Genomic DNA, 19,413 nt, shown 5'->3' on the forward strand with positions numbered 1-19,413 from the left:
CAGTAGGTGCTGCAACATTTTCGTCAGTTCGTCTTACAGTTCGCTGCCGCTACTAATACCTACATTTCTTCATATTCATTGCAAGCGAATCAACTGACGCGGCTTATATGCGTGATTGAGGCTTCTCATATCTTCCACCAACAGATATACTGTTTGCCATTGGCTGTCGTTGTTCGGGTTGCAGGGCGCTTTTCGGATGAGTAAACATGTTATGTGGAGAATAGCTCGGTGGAGAGCAAACATTTAAACGGTTAATATTGACGCTAACAAGCAGGACTTCCGCCACCATCTCGCCCCCTGCCGTTTCGTTAGTCGTTACTTTCGTTGCTAATCACATCTGCCCTTAGCCACGGGGTTACGGATGTTCTGACGTAGGACAGACGGGAACACAACGTATTTCATTTCATAGTCATTATGCGAGAGTGTCGTATTAGGCAGTTACTGTACTAAAGCTTGTGCGAAGCAAGAAAAAAAGAAAAATGTTCTTTGGAGCCACCGGCGCATTAAATGTACGGAAAACGCTTCGCTTTTTTGACGTTATTTGTTAAAATAAAATCACGGTGTTTAAAGCACTTTATGGTATGTTCAGGACTGCACCTTGAGTACAACCAGATTCCTCAATGTAGTACATTTGCTCCCCGTTTCGTTCAGTACGAGGTGCATTCAAGTTCTAACGCCTCCGATGTTTTTTTCTAATTAACTGCTCACCCGAAATCGATGAAACTGGCGTTACTTCTCGACGTAATCGCCCTGCAGACGTACACATTGTTCACAACGCTGACGCCATGATTCCATGGCAGCGGCGAAGGCTTCTTTAGGAGCCTGTTTTGACCACTGGAAAATCGCTGAGGCAATAGCAGCGCGGCTGGTGAATGTGCGGCCACCGAGAGTGTCTTTCATTGTTGGAAAAAGCCAAAAGTCACTAGGAGCCAGGTCAGGTGAGTAGGGAGCATGAGAAATCACTTCAAAGTTGTTATCACGAAGAAACTGTTGCGTAACGTTAGCTCGATGTGCGGGTGCGTTGTCTTGGTGAAACAGCACACGCGCAGCCCTTCCCGGATGTTTTTGTTGCAGTGCAGGAAGGAATTTGTTCTCCAAAACATTTTCGTAGGATGCACCTGTTACCATAGTGCCCTTTGGAACGCAATGGTTAAGGATTACGCCCTCGCTGTCCCAGAACATGGACACCATCATTTTTTCAGCACTGGCGGTTACCCGAAATTTTTTTGATTGCAGTGAATCTGTGTGCTTCCATTGAGTTGACTGGCGCTTTGTTTCTGGATTGAAAAATGGCATCCACGTCTCATCCATTGTCACAACCGACGAAAAGAAAGTCCCATTCGTGCTGTCGTTGCGTGTCAACATTGCTTGGCAACATGCCACACGGGCAGCCGTGTGGTCGTCTGTCAGCATTCGTGGCACCCACCTGGATGACACTTTTCGCATTTTCAGGTCGTCATGCAGGATTGTGTGCACTGAACCCACAGAAATGCCAACTCTGGAGGCGATCTGTTCAACAGTCATTCGGCGATCCCCCAAAACAATTCTCTCCACTTTCTCGATCGTGTCGTCAGACCGGCTTGTGTGAGCCCGAGGTTGTTTCGGTTTGTTGTCACACGATGTTCTGCCTTCATTAAACTGTCGCACCCACGAACGCACTTTCGACACATCCATAACTCCATCACCACATGTCTCCTTCAACTGTCGATGAATTTCAATTGGTTTCACACCACGCAAATTCAGAAAACGAATGACTGCACGCTGTTCAAGTAAGGAAAACGTCGCCATTTTAAGTATTTAAAACAGTTCTCATTCTCGCCGCTGGCGGTAAAATTCCATCTGCCGTACGGTGCTGCAATCTCTGGGACGTATTGACAATGAACGCGGCCTCACTTTAAAACAATGCGCATGTTTCTATCTCTTTCCAGTCCGGAGGAAAAAAATTGGAGGCCATAGAACTTGAATGCACCTCGTAGGTAAATATCGAATTGTCTAAACCAAAGGTCTGAGGATCGTTTACGAATCGTTCTTAAGATTTTTTTCTATCATTTATCGCAACCTTCACCATTCCAAACGTTTTACCCTTTGCAGGTGGACGTCAAAAAGTAATTTGACATTCGGTGAAGAACGTTGGTAATTTAAATTTTTTGACAAGATCTCGCCGCAGCGAAACACGCCTTTGGTTTGATAACCGCCATCATGTCTCTGCTACTCTCGCTCCCCTGGTTCTTGATAATACTGAGAAAGTTATCTTCACTGAACACTGTAACCTCCGTCAATCCTATCTCCTCAGAATGGTACATCACGCACCAGTATTCCAAAAGACGATGGGCATGCGAGCGATGTACCAACAAAACGCTATCTTTTGTTTGGCTACCCATCATCATCTTCTTTGTAATGGTTCCAGTTTAAATTTTTCGTAATTGTAATCCCTAGATATTTAGTTGACTCAATAGTCTTTATCGTATAACAAGAATCACACAGATTTTTTTAGCACTCCTGTGGAGGACGTCACATGTTTTGGGGTTTAGTGTCAAGTGTCACTTTCAGTATTGTGTTGCTATCCTATCTAGACCATTTTGCGGTTGGTTTTCATCTTGAGATGCCTCTGCTAGAAGGGCCGGCCGCGGTGGCCCAGCGGTTCTAGGCGTTTCAGTCCGGAACCGCGCGACTGCTATGCTAGCATGCGTCGGGCATGGATGTGTGTGATGTCCTTAGGTTAGTTAGGTTTAACTAGTTCTGAGTTCTAGGGGACTGATGACCACAGCAGTTAAGTCCCATATGCTCAGAGCCATTTGAATCATTTTCTTCTGGGAGGTAAATGAGAGCGTACGCTGTAAGCAATGTAAGAGGGCCGTTCAGACCTATACAGCTCCATTGTGGAACCATAGATACCTCTTCGGTTTTCCTATATGACTGTAAGTTACTTCGAACTGTTATCTACCTGACAAAAAGATCACGAATCCACTCGTATAATTTAGACGGTAGTCCATAGGCATGCAATTTGATTAGCAGCCGCATATAACGGTCTCAACAGTCTTGAGCGACCCCTCTGTCGATAGCAGTCGTTGTCTGACATGAGTAAAGACGCAAGTTTTACTTCACAAGAACGATATTTTCTGAATCCACAACGGTTATGTGTCAATAGATCGTTTCTTCGAATTATTTCATTATGTTGGAACACAGTTAATGTTCCCGAGTCCTATTACAAATATGACAGTGATGTGGGTCTATTATTCAGCAGATTCCTTCTAATTCCTTTCTTGTATACTGATGTGACCTGTCAAAATATTCAGTTACCAGGTACAAATCTTTCGTAGACCGACCGGTTGTATTGCTAAAAATGAAGTTATTTCGTCAGCATACAACGAAAGGAACCTAACTGTATTAATACTGTATTAATCGGGAAACTAGCTTTTATTAAGGCGCGCTAAGAAGTAATGGTAGAATACGAACGAGTCGGGCACGAATTAGCTTGCGGTAAGACGACACGCGAGTCGTTAATAGAGATTCAGAATACCGAATCGACACGTCTGGTGGAATATAGTGTTAGTCAATAATGAAAACATGCTACACATTGACACCGGTGTGTCAGACCCACCATACTTGCTCCGGACACTGCGAGAGGGCTGTACAAGAAATGATCACACGCACGGCACAGCGGACACACCAGGAACCGCGGTGTTGGCCGTCGAATGGCGCTAGCTGCGCAGCATTTGTGCACCGCCGCCGTCAGTGTCAGCCAGTTTGCCGTGGCATACGGAGCTCCATCGCAATCTTTAACACTGGTAGCATGCCGCGACAGCGTGGACGTGAACCGTATGTGCAGTTGACGGACTTTGAGCGAGGGCGTATAGTGGGCATGCGGGAGGCCGGGTGGACGTACCGCCGAATTGCTCAACACGTGGGGCGTGAGGTCTCCACAGTACATCGATGTTGTCGCCAGTGGTCGGCGGAAGGTGCACGTGCCCGTCGACCTGGGACCGGACCGCAGCGACGCACGGATGCACGCCAAGACCGTAGGATCCTACGCAGTGCCGTAGGGGACCGCACCGCCACTTCCCAGCAAATTAGGGACACTGTTGCTCCTGGGGTATCGGCGAGGACCATTCGCAACCGTCTCCATGAAGCTGGGCTACGGTCCCGCACACCGTTAGGCCGTCTTCCGCTCACGCCCCAACATCGTGCAGCCCGCCTCCAGTGGTGTCGCGACAGGCGTGAATGGAGGGACGAATGGAGACGTGTCGTCTTCAGCGATGAGAGTCGCTTCTGCCTTGGTGCCAATGATGGTCGTATGCGTGTTTGGCGCCGTGCAGGTGAGCGCCACAATCAGGACTGCATACGACCGAGGCACACAGGGCCAACACCCGGCATCATGGTGTGGGGAGCGATCTCCTACACTGGCCGTACACCACTGGTGATCGTCGAGGGGACACTGAATAGTGCACGGTACATCCAAACCGTCATCGAACCCATCGTTCTACCATTCCTAGACCGGCAAGGGAACTTGCTGTTCCAACAGGACAATGCACGTCCGCATGTATCCCGTGCCACCCAACGTGCTCTAGAAGGTGTAAGTCAACTACCCTGGCCAGCAAGATCTCCGGATCTGTCCCCCATTGAGCATGTTTGGGACTGGATGAAGCGTCGTCTCACGCGGTCTGCACGTCCAGCACGAACGCTGGTCCAACTGAGGCGCCAGGTGGAAATGGCATGGCAAGCCGTTCCACAGGACTACATCCAGCATCTCTACGATCGTCTCCATGGGAGAATAGCAGCCTGCATTGCTGCGAAAGGTGGATATACACTGTACTAGTGCCGACATTGTGCATGCTCTGTTGCCTGTGTCTATGTGCCTGTGGTTCTGTCAGTGTGATCATGTGATGTATCTGACCCCAGGAATGTGTCAATAAAGTTTCCCCTTCCTGGGACAATGAATTCACGGTGTTCTTATTTCAATTTCCAGGAGTGTATTTGCAAGGGCCTAACCAGAATGTCTTCCCAAACGTGTCTCTAAGTCAGTGCGTGCGAGTGTTCCACTTAATGTTTTGTCAGCTCTACAAAACAATTTTGGTACTGTGCTTGTCACATTGTCACACCGCGAACGGCTACTTTGGAGGTAAAATGCGGCTAAATTTCACTATTAGCGGGTGGTTATAATGAAAGTGTAGCCCCTCACGGAGGTGTAGTGTGGGCTGTAATTATATTATGACATCGAAGCTTGGTAGATACGCTGATGCGTTAATGCGGAATTGATTTAGGCTGGCAAGAAAATTACTTCAAGTTACGGCCAGCAAGTGCGAATCTGGCACTGCACGCTGTTTGTATGACGGTATGGCATCCACTCTGTCATTTGACAGGCCATAACGCGGGTGAACAGTGCATCTTTCGAGAAGAGAAACCGTGCGCTGTTAGTGAAACCGTTTTATGTGAACGACAGGAATTACAGTGCTACAGTGAGAGAGTGTCACTAATTGAAGTGCCTGAGGAGAGGCCCGATGGCATTAAGTGGTTTAAAGATGATGGTAGTGAAATTAGAAAACAAGGGTGAGGTTGGTGTGACACCTGGAGGAAGAAGGCGTCCGATGGAAATGGAAATGTCGTGTGGCTAGGGCCTCCCGTCGGGTAGGCCGTTCGCCTGGTGCAGGTCTTTCGATTTGACGCCACTTCGGCGACCTGCGCGTCGATGGGGATGAAATGATGATGATTAGGACAACACAACACCCAGTCCCTGTGCGGAGAAAATTTCCGACCCAGCCGGGAATCGAACCCGGGCCCTTAGGATTGACAGTCTGTCACGCTGACCACTCAGCTACCAGGGCGGACGGCGTCCGATTACGGTGGACGTTACTGACGAGTTTGCTGTTGCAACTGACAACGCATCACGTAGCGTTAGCGCTAGTGAATTGTCAGAAGAGTGTCCACCCCATGCTCAAAAGTCCGTAGAGTTTTGGGGTCTATTTTACAGTGGTACACATGCAAAATCAAGACTGTGCAGCAAAAACGATTCGCAGGAACGATCTGAATTTGCTCTTCGGTCTCTGGCACGGATCTAAATTGACGACATGCGGCTGTGGAGAATTATATGCAGTGACAACCCATATTTTTCACTACATGGAGAAGTGAATACGCAAAACTGCCGAATTTGCAGCACTGTTACATCACTTGTTACGCACGAAGAGCCTTTGTACTCCCCATGTGTGATTGTGTGGTGTGAATTCACAAGCACCGTTAATCTCGGTCCGTTCTTCTTTGAAGAGAATACATCCAAAGGCCTGTGAGGTCTGTCGCAAGACGGGGCAACATCTCATTGTCGATGGGCCAGTGGAAGATTCGCTTGATGCAACCTTCCACGAATGTGTTACCTCCAGAGGTTTCTCGGATGCGAAGTCTGCAAGATCACCGGATCTGAACCATGTGGCTGCTGGCTCTGAGGATATCAAAAAGAAAGAACGCGTTTCGTCTCTGCCTAATCTGAAGGCCAGTATACAGGGACAAAAATTCAAATGGCTCTAAGCACTATGAGACTTAACATCTGAGGTCATCAGCCCCTAGACTTAGAACTACTTAAACCTAACTAACCGAAGTACACCACACACATCCATCCCCGAGGGAGGATACGAACCTGCGACCGTAGCAGCAGCGCGGTACCGGACTGAAGCGCCTAGAACCGCTCGGCCACAACGGCCGGCATACAGGGACACCTTGCTGAGACTCCACTGGAACTGCTGCGAGCAACTGCTGATCACGTCTTTTTACGGATACAACATCGCGTCGTCGTCGTCGTCTCCTGTGTCATACCGAACAAATGGTGTAAGCGGCGGTTGATGATAAAGTCAACAGTACACCTTTCTCACTTGTTTGATCTTTTCTGCTCACTTTGCGTTCCCGATCCACGACATACGGATATATTTCTATACATCTTTCCCGCATTCATAACGCTGGATTTGTACTTGGTGCCCAAAATTTAAACTATTTTCTTTTCCGCAGCGTACATCGGTTCCGCATTAACGCATTAGAATATCTACCAAATTTCGCGGCCAGACGAGAATTACAGCCCACACGTGACCTCTGTGAGAATACGTACTTTAATTTTAACCACCTGGTAAAAGCATAGTCGACTGCCGCATCTTGTCCGACTCGCCAGGTAAACACAGACTGCTAGGTGCTGTCCTCACCTTTCCGTGTGTGCAGAGCCGATCGAACACCCAGTTAATGCACGGCATACCGCAACTGCAGCACGTGATGATGTCCGTTGCTTCGCCCCTTGCTCTTTACTCCAGTAACTGCCAGACCAAAGGCAATAGAGGGGCATTAGCTCCATCCGCAAAGCGGCCGAGCGTTGAAATGTTGGCGCAATGAGGCGAAATGGCTTATTTCCTGGAGTGCCTCGCACTGTAGTTGAACATTGCACAGACGGGCTACACAGCGTTATGGGAGCCTTAGATCTCCTTCAAAAGTGTACTCTACATTTTTTTTTTCCTTTTGGGTTGATAAGACGTTACGCAGCCCCCTTCCAGCACGTAAAAAAACGTTAACTCTGACAACAGGCCCTGGCGGACCCAGAGGAACCGACCGGCCGCCGTGTCATCCTCAGGCGACATGCGTCACCGGGTGCGGATATGGAGGGGCATGTGGTCAGCGGCCGTAGGTCAGTTTCCGAGTCCGGATCCGCTACTTCTCAATCAAGTACCACCGCAGTTTGCCTCACAAGGGCTGAGTGCATCCCGCGTGCCTACAGCTCTCGGCAGACCGGGTGGCCACCCATCCGAGTGCTAGCCCAGCCCGACAGCGCTTAACTTCGGTGATCTGACGGAAACCGGTGCTATCACTGCGGCAAGGCCGTTGGCTCCCTTCTAGAATAGCAAAGTGCAATAGCTGGGGACTCTGAGAAACCAATATGTCATTATCTACTTTGGAGGATTCAGGTTCGTGTTCGTGTCCGTGTTTGTCCCACAAATTGACAGCGACAAGTGTGCGACGAAGAAAATCAGAGGGGCGAAGTACACAGTTTGTAGGCGACACACGCAGGCCATATGAACTGAAGTGTTGGGACATCCCTGTGTAATGCGGAATAAGACGAAAGGTGGACCCGGCAGTTTACAAGGAGGCGGGCAGTACTGTGTTGTCAGCAGACAGGCAGAAACAGCAGAATACGTCGTTCAGGAGAGCTCGTTAATTCCGACGTCTACTAGCCACTGTATGTCCATTGCGTTAAGACCATAAAATGACGTACCTAACAATTTAAGATGATTTCCAGAAAGCAATAAAATACCCTACTCCACTGTCATTCACAACACTCAAAGCCGGCCGCTGGGACCGAGCGGTTGTAGGAGCTTCAGTCCGGAACCCCGCTGCTGCTACGGTTGCAGGTTCGAATCCTGCCTCGGGCATGGATGTGTGTGATGTCCTTAGGTTAGTTGGGTTTCAGTACACTACTGGCCATTAAGATTGCTACACCAAGAAGAAATGCAGATAAACAGGTATTCATTGGATAAATATATTATACTAGAACTGACATGTGATTGCGTTTTCACGCAATTTGAGTGCATAGATCCTGAGAAATCTGTACCCAGAACAACCACCTCTGGCCGTAATAACGACCTTGGTACGCCTGGGCATTGAGTCAAACAGGGCTTAGATGGCATGTATAGCTACACCTGCCCATCCAGCTTCAAAACGATACAACAGTTCATCAAGAGTAGTGACTGGCGTATTGTGACGAGCGAGTAGCTCGGCCATCATTCACGTTTTCAATTGGTGAGAGATTTGGAGAATGTGCTGGCCAGGGCAGCAGTCGAACATTTTCTGTATTCAGAAAGGCGCGTACAGAACATGCAACATGCGGTCGTGCTTTGTCCTGCTGAAATGTAGGGTTTCGCAGGGATCGAATGATGGGTAGAGCCACGGGTCGTAACACATCTTAAATGTAACGTCCACTGTTCAAAGTGCCGTCAATGCGAACAAGAGGTGACCGAGACGTGTAACCAATGGCACCCCTTACCATCACGCCGGGTGATACGCCAGTATGGCGATGACGAATACACGCTTCCAATGTGCGTCCACGGCGATGTCGCAAACACGGATGCGACCATCATGATGCTGCAAACAGAACCTGGATTCATCCGAAAAAATGACGTTTTGCCATTCGTGCACCCAGGTTCGTCGTTGAGTACACCACCGCAGGCGCTCCTGTCTGTGATGCAGCGTCATGGGTAACCGCAGCCATGGTCTCCGAGCTGATAGTCCATGCTGCTGCAGACGTCGTCGAACTGTTCGTGTAGATGGTTGTTGTCTTGCAAACGTCCCCATCTGTTGACTCAGGGATCGAGACGAGGCTGCACGATCCGTTACAGCCATGTGGATAAGATGCCTGTCATCTCGACTGCTAGTGATACGAGGCTGTTGGGATCCAGCACGGCGTTCCGTATTACCCTCCTGAACCCACCGATTCCATATTCTGCTAACAGTCACTGGATCTCGACCAACGCGACCAGCAATGTCGCGATACGATAAACCGCAATCACGATAGGCTATAATTCGACCTTTATCAAAGTCGGAAACGTGATGGTACGCATTTCTGCTCCTTGCACGAGGCATCACAGCAACGTTTCACCAGGCAACGCCGGTCAACTGCTGTTTGTGTATGAGAAATCGGTTGGAAACTTTCCTCATGTCAGCTCGTTGTAGGTGTCGCCACCGGCGCCAACTTCTGAAAAGGTAATCATTTGCATATCACAGCATCTTCTTCCTGTGGGTTAAATTTCGCGTCTGTAGCACGTGATCCTCGTGGTGTAGTTCTAAGTCTAGGGGACTCATTACCTCAGATGTTATGTCCCATAGTGCTCAGAGCCTTTGGAACAAAACTCAAAGGTCTTACATGAAGTGTATACGCAGTTGCGAATATGGACAGTCATCAACTGCATAATGGAATAACGACAATGAAAATTTGCACCGGATCGGGGCTCGAATTTGGATATACCGCTTATCGCGAGCCATCTCTCTTACCATTTGGCTACCCGAGCCAGACTCCAAGACTCAAGCTTTCGTATGTCATCAGCCATGTGTCTAAAACAAACCTTTACTCGTATATCCTTACGTACATTCCCGTATAGGGGAGACAGGTTACTGGACAGTAGCTTACCCAGTGCATGTCCGAAGGAACGTCGCTTCGTAATTTAGGCTAAGAATGGCACTGCAATTTATCCGCTGGCGCCGGGAAGCGACTTCGAAGTAACATGTCTCCCCTGTACGGGAATACACATGATGGATGTACGAGTACAGGCTGTAGACACATGGCTGACGACATTCAAAAATCTGGGTCTGACCGAAGTTCGTGCACGGATAGCCGAATACCAAGGCGACCGCTCGTGATAAGCTGGTTCAAAATGGTTCAAATGGCTCTGAGCACTATGGGACTTAACATCTATGGTCATCAGTCCCCTAGAACTTAGAACTACTTAAACCTAACTAACCTAAGGACAGCACACAACACCCAGCCATCACGAGGCAGAGAAAATCCCTGACCCCGCCGGGAATCGAACCCGGGAACCCGGGCGTGGGAAGCGAGAACGCTACCGCACGACCACGAGACGCGGGCTGATAAGCTGGAAATCGAGGTTCGAGTCCAGGTCCGGCACAAATTTTCGCTGTCGCCATTCCGTAATACAGCTGATGATTCTCCATATTCACAACTGTGAATGCGTTTCTTGTATTTCGTAACGCCTGTAGCCACTGCAGTGCCTGTTCCTCTGGACATGCATGTATGGCCGAAGAAACCGTGCATTCAGAAATTATTCTTCCGAATGCTGGTTGCTCACTGTGTAGATTGAATAGCATTATGGAGAGGCTACAAAACTGTCTGACTCTTCCCTTTACTATAACTTCATTTTCTCGTCCTTCCTCGTTCATGACCGCAGTCTGGTTTCATTGGCGGGTGATAAATTTTTTCGTATCCTTTCATGTTTGTCTATCAATCTCGAAACGTTGCAGAGCAACGTTTTTTGGTACGTGTTGTATACAGACGATTAAGCTCGGTGCAGTGCAGGCAGAGAGGAGTCGCAGCGTAGGCTACAAGCGAGAGAGCTATGGTAAGCATTCCGACGTAAGGATGGGACTGCGCGCAACGTCTTGCCCTTGACGAGAAACTGATTTATCCCCGACATCTCTGCCGCGACAGCGTCTGCTCATTCCTCACACACACACACACACACACACACACACACACACACACATACGGTCCTCCCCACATACTGTCTGAGCGTATGAGTGATTTCCAGAGATGACAAGGCTGGGAAAGAGAACGGACGGCGTTCTTACACACACATACATACATACATACACACGCATACGTGCGTACATCTAGCCTCTCCCTCTCCCGCTGTTCGGCGAAGGATCGTCGCATGTGGCAGAGACAGAGGGAGTGCTTACTTTGGGACGTGCTACGACTTGCGCCTCCTCACCGTGGATGACTCTTAGGACTTGGTCTCTCAACGTATAAACGCTTCTGAACATCCTGTTACTGTTCCGCTTTCTTTGTTATCGTATTCTGAATGGTTCAAAATGGCTCTGAGCACTATGGGACTTAACTTCTGAGGCCATCAGTCCCCTAGAACTTAGAACTACTTAAACCTAACTAACCTAAGGACATCACACACACAGCCATGCCCGAGGCAGGATTCGGACCTACGACCGTAGCAGCAGCGCGGTTCCAGACTGAAGCGCGTACATCTGCTCGGCCAAAGCGGCCGATGTGCAGATATCCACTCTTAAAAAATGGGTGTAGGATCTCATTGATGTAATAGGATGACGAGAACTCGAGCAGTATGATGGCACACAACCGACTGCGAAACAGCCGGTGAGGGGCTTGTCGTACAACTTGATATCCGTTAAACCGTAACTGCTCATTGCGCTATACTATACGAGGTCCGACGATAAAATAATCAGACTGATGTGAAAAAAAAAATGTTGCTCACCGTTTTATTCAAGTTCAGTGTTGTTCCCTTCAAACTAGTTTCCTTCAGATTGCACACACTTTCTCCACCGCTTTTGCCATTGATGGCAACATTTCTGGAACTCATCTTCTGTAATATCCTCAAAGACCCTCGTCACAGCTTTTTGGACATCTTATGTTGCTTGAAAATGGTGTCCCTTGACCGCCGTTTGGACTCCAGGAAATAGAAAAAAGTCGCACGGAGCGATATCTGCTGAATACGGTGGCTGTGGTAGTACTGAAATTTCTTTCGAGGTAAAAATTGCTGTACCGACAAAGCAGTATGGGACCATTTTTGCACAAATCTTTCTCATACCAAGAGCTTCAGTTAATATTAGACGAACCGTTTCTCGATTGATGTTCAGTTCTTCTGAAATCACTTTCATGGATAATAGTAAGAGTTCACGCTCCCTGGACAAGTTGACATCTGTCCGCGAGGTTGACGGTCGTCCACTGCGGTCTTCATCTTCAACATTCGTTCTGCCTTAACTAAACATTTTATACCAACGAAAAACTTGAGCTCTTGACATAACCTCCTCTCCAAAAGCCTTCTGAAGCTCACCGTAAGTTGTAGTCGCGTTTTCTCCCAATTTTACGCAAAAAGAAATGGCATACCATTGCGCAATATTATGAGGTTCCATTTCCGTGACTAGAGACACAAACACGTATTTTCTTATTACAGCACAACTGACGACTGAGCTGTTGTATCGATGTGCCGCTTGGACTAGAAGCAGCTTATAGACCAAGGTCAAAGATATTGTGCCTACGCAAGCCTGCAGGGTTGCCACATCTTGCAAAGAAAATGAGTCTCATTACTTTATTGTCGCACCACATATGTTATAGCCATGGAAAAAACTAACTTCCAGAGGGTGTATTTGTCCAGTGGTTCCAGATGTTAGGAACTGCAACTTCACACACTTTTCAGAAGTGATAGTCTGCTCTGAAGGAATATGATTTTTGTACACAGACCAGGAATGAAGCAAAACAAGTTATTCTGACCAGCTACTGACCATACTCGTAGTACTCTTACGTCCATTTTCGCACTCTCGCTCCCTATGAGGTAAATGGTCCCTACTGCCCTTGTGAGATCACGCACACGACAAAGAATCACAGGAGGCAGAGCCCCTCCTACTTCTTGCAGCACAATAAGTAACTTTCCAGACAATTTACCGTCCAGATTAACGGTCTGCGTGATTGTGTACGAACACGTTACGGCACTGACGATAGTCGACCTTGAGTCAACCCTCTTGGTACCTCTAATTTCCAGGGTTGTTTTCATATTCATTTCCTCTTCAAATACCGGTTGGTTCGAGTTGAGAGCAAATTCCTCACCGAACAATGAGTGACGTTTGTTTATCTTACCTTTAAATTTTCGGGCCGATTCCGCAGTTTGCTATGCATCGGCAAGTTGACGCTTTGTACAAAATTTCGTTATCTTACATATTCCATTTGTGTAGCATTGGTTGAAATTATGCAACTATTGACTGCTTCGCTTGAAATTACTGTAATTTATGTCGCGTGCATTTGAAGTGCAGAATGTAGTAGGTCACCATCATGCACATCGTGTAAATTGTACCAGGCATGCTCGAAACTCGCAAACAGCAGTTTTTGTAACAATTGCGCCTTGTACTCCCTCGAATATCCATAGTCCTTCTTATTCACTACACCGTCACATTACTGCTGTTTTATTCCAAATCTGTTATTAATTTTTTTTAGTATGCTACGGAGGATCTTCCATGTACGTAATTATTTTTACTAGCTGCTACCTTTTGTACGTTTCACTGGAGACGGGATTTGTGGCTCCCCGTCCGACAACCATAATAAACTATATGGTTTGACACCTGTTTCAGTATCACCTTCATTTGCTAAGCGCGTATTGTCATCACTGTACTGCCCATTTACGTAGTCCTCTAACAGTGGAGCGCACGACACATGTTCCACTGACTTGCTGTTGTTGTAGTTGTTGTTTTTGTTGTTGTGGTCTTCAGTCCTGAGAGTGGTTTGGTGCAGCTCTCCATGCTACTCTATCCTCTGCAAGCTTCTTCATCTCCCAGTACCTACTGCAACTTACATCCTTCTGAATCTGCTTAGTGTCTTCATCTCTTGGCCTCCCTCTATAATTTTTACCCTCCACGCTACCCTCCAATACTAAACTGGTGATCCCTTGTTCCATAAAAACACGGGAGAACTGCCGGATATCAGTAACGTTCTGCCACGATATTTCGGCGCAGAGTCTTCTGGCCATCTTTAGGTGAATGCCACTGTAGTAGTACTGGCGAGTACGCGCTGAGCTCCGCTATTTCAAGCCTTCTGAGGTGACATTGCGCATGCGCTGCTCAGCGTGCACGTTCATAACGACTCCAATGTAAAAGTCTGGCGTATCGGTGTCAGGTCGATTTCCATCTTTATGCAAATAACTACGTAGACTACGAAGTTTCTCTATAACAGGATTCCAAGAAGAGTTCAGCTGATAACCGCTATCTCGATTGATGAGAGTCTCGTTGTCAGACAATCTTATTTCCACAGATTCATTGATAATCGAGCTCCAAAAGTTTGATGTATGGACCAAAATTTTTGTGTCGTCGTAATTCATGGAATGGTCTGTGGAAATACAGTGTTCGGCTATCGCGGACTTGGTGGGTTGGAGAAGGCGAGCATGCCGTTGGTGTTCCACAATGCGTTCCTGCACAGTTCGTGTCGTTTGCCCTATATATGATTTACAGCATTCACACGGAATTTTGTAAACACCTCGTTTACGCAGGCCCAGGTCGTCTTTAACGGATCCCACCAGTGATGAAATTTTGGAAGGAGGACGAAAGATGACTCTCACTTGATACTTTCTCAATGTTCTGCCTATTTGTGAAGAAATATTCCCAATAAATGGTAGATAAACAGTCGACCTGATGATCCCTTGATGGCTCAGAACATGTCCTACCAACCGATCCCTTCTTCTAGTCAAGTTGTGCCACAAGCTCCTCTTCTCCCCAATTCTATCCTCATTAGTTATGTGATCTACCCATTGCAGAAATGCTAATACTTCATCTGCCACTTCTTCATCACTCTGCGAAATTCCTTGTGTTCCTTTCTGACGAGATGTCATCTTCGGCAACTGTTGTTGTAGATATAATGCAATGTTTGCTTTGTTTATCGTTCCCACTGCTCTGCTTTGGATCGACACCACCAGCACTGTAACACTGTCGTGAGTTACTCGTCGACTAAGCAGTCCAACCACACTCCGTAGCCTCGCGCTGTGCTCACCACTGGGTGCCTCCAGTCCCGCCCTCTTGTTGCCATTGGCGGCCAGTATCGTGGTTGCATGATAGTCAATATGTGGGGCATCGAATGCCGTAAACATTATTGGCCTTTCACGACCTCCCACGCAAGGGGTTCGTTGTCGGACGGGTGTTGGAGAGCGAGTCGTTGAGGGCACTGGAGTCAGCATTCACTCCAGGCAGTTGGGGGAATCGAGGCGAAATTGTGATTCTTCTGTGATCAGGTATGTCCAAGCCGCTTCTTCCAGCAGCCACTGGCCATGTGATGTTCACAGATTGATTACTATTTGTGGCACATTAATTGCAATTACGCGTGCATGATTGGAGTGTCGGTAAGACTGTTACTAATAATACGAGGGTAATCCCAAATAAGGTCTCCTATTTTCTTATAACTACATAGACCTGTTTATTTCTACAATGGTTTACATCACTTTACAGCTTGAGCATTTAGTTATTTTTCGACATAATCACCATTTTTCTAGACGCTATGGCAGTTTCTGTATGCCCATGACCCACCAGCTCACCGCCGTGTTGTTCAGAGAGTTAAGAACCTCTTCTTTCACGTCGCCGTCGGAGCTGAATCGCTTTCTGGCAAAATGTTCTTTTAACGTAGGGAACAGGCGATAGTCACTGGGCGCCAAGTCAGGACTATATGGTGGGTGGGTGATTATGTTCCACTGAAACTGTTGCAGGAGAGCAACGGTTTGCCGAGCGATGTGTGGGCATGCATTGTCATGGAGAATGTGTACGCCCTTTCTCAGCATTCCTCTTCCCCGGCTCTGAAGCGATTCATCTCCGACGGCGAGGTGAAAGAAGAGGTTCATAACTTTCTGAACAGCTTGGCGGTGAGCTGGTACGACATGGGCATACAAAAACTGTCACAGCGTCTACAAAAATGCATCGACAGAAATGGTGATTATGTCGGAAAATAGCTAAATGTTCAAGCTGTAAACTGGTGTAAACCATTGTAGAGATAAACAGATCTACGTACTTATAAAAAATATGAGACCTTAGTTTTTGGATTACCCTCGTATGATCTTCGTCAGTTGTGTGCTTACTGGAATCTATTTCCCATTACATAATACACTGTTGTCGTTGGCGGAGGTCTGATGATGCTTGAGAGGAGGATTCGTGCTAAATCTTAACGTCCAAAGCTGTAAATGAGCCGTGTAATAAAAATGACTTCAGATCGATTTTTAAAAGTCGTCTGCATACTGAATCCTCTAGCTGACAATGATGGCACTCGGGCGTATGTAGCCCAGTGGGTGAGCGACGCTGTCAGACGATCATTTTTGTGTGTGTGTGTGTGTGTGTGTGTGTGTGTGTGTGTGTGTGTGTGTGTGTGTGTGTGTGTGTGTGTGTGCGTGTGTGTGTGTGAAATCTTACGGGAATTAACTGCTAAGGTCATCAGTCCCTAAGCTTACGCACTACTCAACCTAAATTATCCTAACGACAAACACACACACTCATGCCCGAGGGAGGACTCGAACCTCCGCCGGGACCAGCCGCACAGACTATGACTGCAGTGCCTGAGACCGCTCGGTTAATCCCGCGCGGCTGGTCATCTTTGTCTGGAAGGCAGCAGGTCTGAGTGCTCTGATTATCTGAAAGGAATTTATTGATTGTTATCTACAGGGTGAGTCACTAACTATTGCCACCAAGAATAACTCCAAAAGTGATAGAAGCTGAAAAATTTGTGGGATACAAGTTGCATGGGACAACGGGGGCCATAACATGACGGTTTCTTGTTGCTAGGTGGGGTCGTTTCAGAGATAAGGTCATCTTTGTTTTTTGTTTTTTTGTTTTAAGTGGGATGCTATAGTTTGGTACTTACTTCCTGATAGCGGCTATCGAGACGAATCCAGTGATGTGTGAGGTCAGCGAAGGTCAAAAAGGTGGCATGAACGTCAATTTACAGAAGGTGTTCGAAGTGATGACCATTGGTATCAATGCAGTGCTCCAATCTTCTTATCATGGATTGAGTGGTTTCCTTATCACCTCGACACTTACCGAAGCACATGCTCTGACAATTTACTCTCGTGTATAGTGCAAATAGTAAATATTCTCCGAACGCGGCGTATCCATCTAACGTGCCATTGACATGTAAACACCATCCCACGGTTTCGCAATACAACTGTAATAGGAATGGTAAGACTAGTATCGTCCAATCAAGCCAATGTGAATGATGTATTCCTTCGAAGAACAAGTCGATATGCTTCTCATTTATGGAGGATTCCAACGAAATCCAGTGAGAGCTAGAGACATACGCTAAGAGATATCTTCAACGTACTCACCCTACACGTCGTACATTTAAATATGTGTATCATTAATTGAGAACAACTGGATCTTTAACGCATCGGAAACATGTCCGGCAAAGGGAAGTTACTAACAAGAAAACGGAGATTGGTAGTCTTGCCGCTGTGGTTCGAGATCCTTGAGTTAGTTCGCGTCAAATCGCAAGGGAATCTGGCATGAGCCAGAGTAGTGTTGTTCGTGTTGTGCATCGCCATAAACATCGTCCTTACCATATCAGTCTCCGCCAAGAATTAGCTGGTATGGATTGTATGTGTCGCAGTGAACTCTGACGAGGACTCAGCTTCAGATTCAGAGGGGTGACACATCTATTATTTTGATTTTATTTACTGACGAGGCTACATTCATGAACCATGGAAATGTTAATTTGCATAACGTGCATTATTGGGCAACTCAAAATCCATGTTGGCTGCGGCAAGTTTCACATCAAAAACCGTGGGCGGTAAATGTATGGTGTGGGATTCTGGAGGACAGAATTACAGGCTCCTATTTCATCGAAAGAAATTTTAATGGTAGAAAGTACACGACATTCCGGCAAGAAACATCAGGTCTGTTAGTGGAAGAAATACCTTTAGGTACAAGGAATAGAATGTTGTATCAACACGATGGGTGTCCGGCGCATTTTTCGCTGATGGTTAGAAATGAGTTTCAGAGGCAATTCCCAAATCGTAGGATTGGACGAGGAGAACCGTCGTGGCCGGCTCGTTCGCCAGACTTGACGCCTCTGGATGTTTTCTTCCAGTTTGGGTAACGGATGGATAACAGTTGCTTTCGTTGCTTGTAACAATGCAGGACGAGCCGGTTTGGAATCCTTTGAAACTCGTGAAATCTTGGCTTACCGTACTATACCTGTTTCTGAGATTATTATTGTTAGTGAGGGTTCGTACCTTCTTCCGCACGGGAGTTTGTCTTTGTCTTGTCGTAGACGTTATAAGATAAATTCGGATTGTAGTATTCACTTATGGGTGAAGGCTAGTGGTCCTTCTTCTTTGGAAGATTGTCGCATTGTCGCATTGTTGGTGATTGTACCATCTATAATCATTGAAAGCAGTTCTCAACAAACGGCCCTTTTAAGGGCCACAAATACTACACATTGATCTTGCCAAAAGCCGAGAAGCGATTCTTCTTAGTGTTATAGCTCTCTGGGGAACTCTGGGATGCACTCTGTGGCGCTCTGGGATGCTCAATAGATGTCGAGCACAGTCTCTGATTGGTTGTTGTGTTTTTGGCGCGCGTTTCAAATTGAGTTGTAGCAACACGGTCCCTAGTATTACTAGGATCGTGTTGCTTGAAAACTCACTTCCGGTGCGATTGCGTAAGCTGATAAGAGTCCACATCCGCTGCGTGCGCCAGGACTGATGCTATATATAGCACACTGTTCTGTCTAGCGCATTCACTCGGTTCGAGTGAATAGCCACTGAGGCACTGCTTCTTACAATGATGCGTAAACGTTGTTTTCGTCGTCGCCGGCGAATGCTGGTTTACAAAGACATTGTTTATAAAGACGTTTCAACTACACCTGATGACATGTGAGAGAGAATTATCAGAGCATGTGCTTCGATAAGTGCGGCAGTGATAAGGGATACCACTCAATCCATGATAAGAAGATTGCAACTTTGCATTGATACCAATGGTCATCACTTCGAACACCTTTTGTAAATGGACATTCATGCCACCTTTGTGAACTTCGTTGACCTTCAAGACATTACTGTTGCACATCAGTGACTTGATCTCGATAGCCGTTATCAGAAAATAAGTACCAAACTATAGCATATCATTTACAAAAACAAAGTTGACCTTCATATCTCTGACGCGACCTCACCTAGCAACAAAAAC

The 19,413-nt window shown here is 47.0% G+C and overlaps 1 pseudogene; it reads right to left on the reverse strand.

The window, feature by feature from the left end:
- Positions 1-7,732: 7,732 nt before the first annotated feature.
- On the reverse strand, positions 7,733-7,850 carry LOC124719138 (annotated as a pseudogene).
- Positions 7,851-19,413: the final 11,563 nt, after the last annotated feature.

Source organism: Schistocerca piceifrons, chromosome 10 (assembly GCF_021461385.2).
Source record: "Schistocerca piceifrons isolate TAMUIC-IGC-003096 chromosome 10, iqSchPice1.1, whole genome shotgun sequence".
NCBI lineage: Eukaryota > Metazoa > Arthropoda > Insecta > Orthoptera > Acrididae > Schistocerca > Schistocerca piceifrons.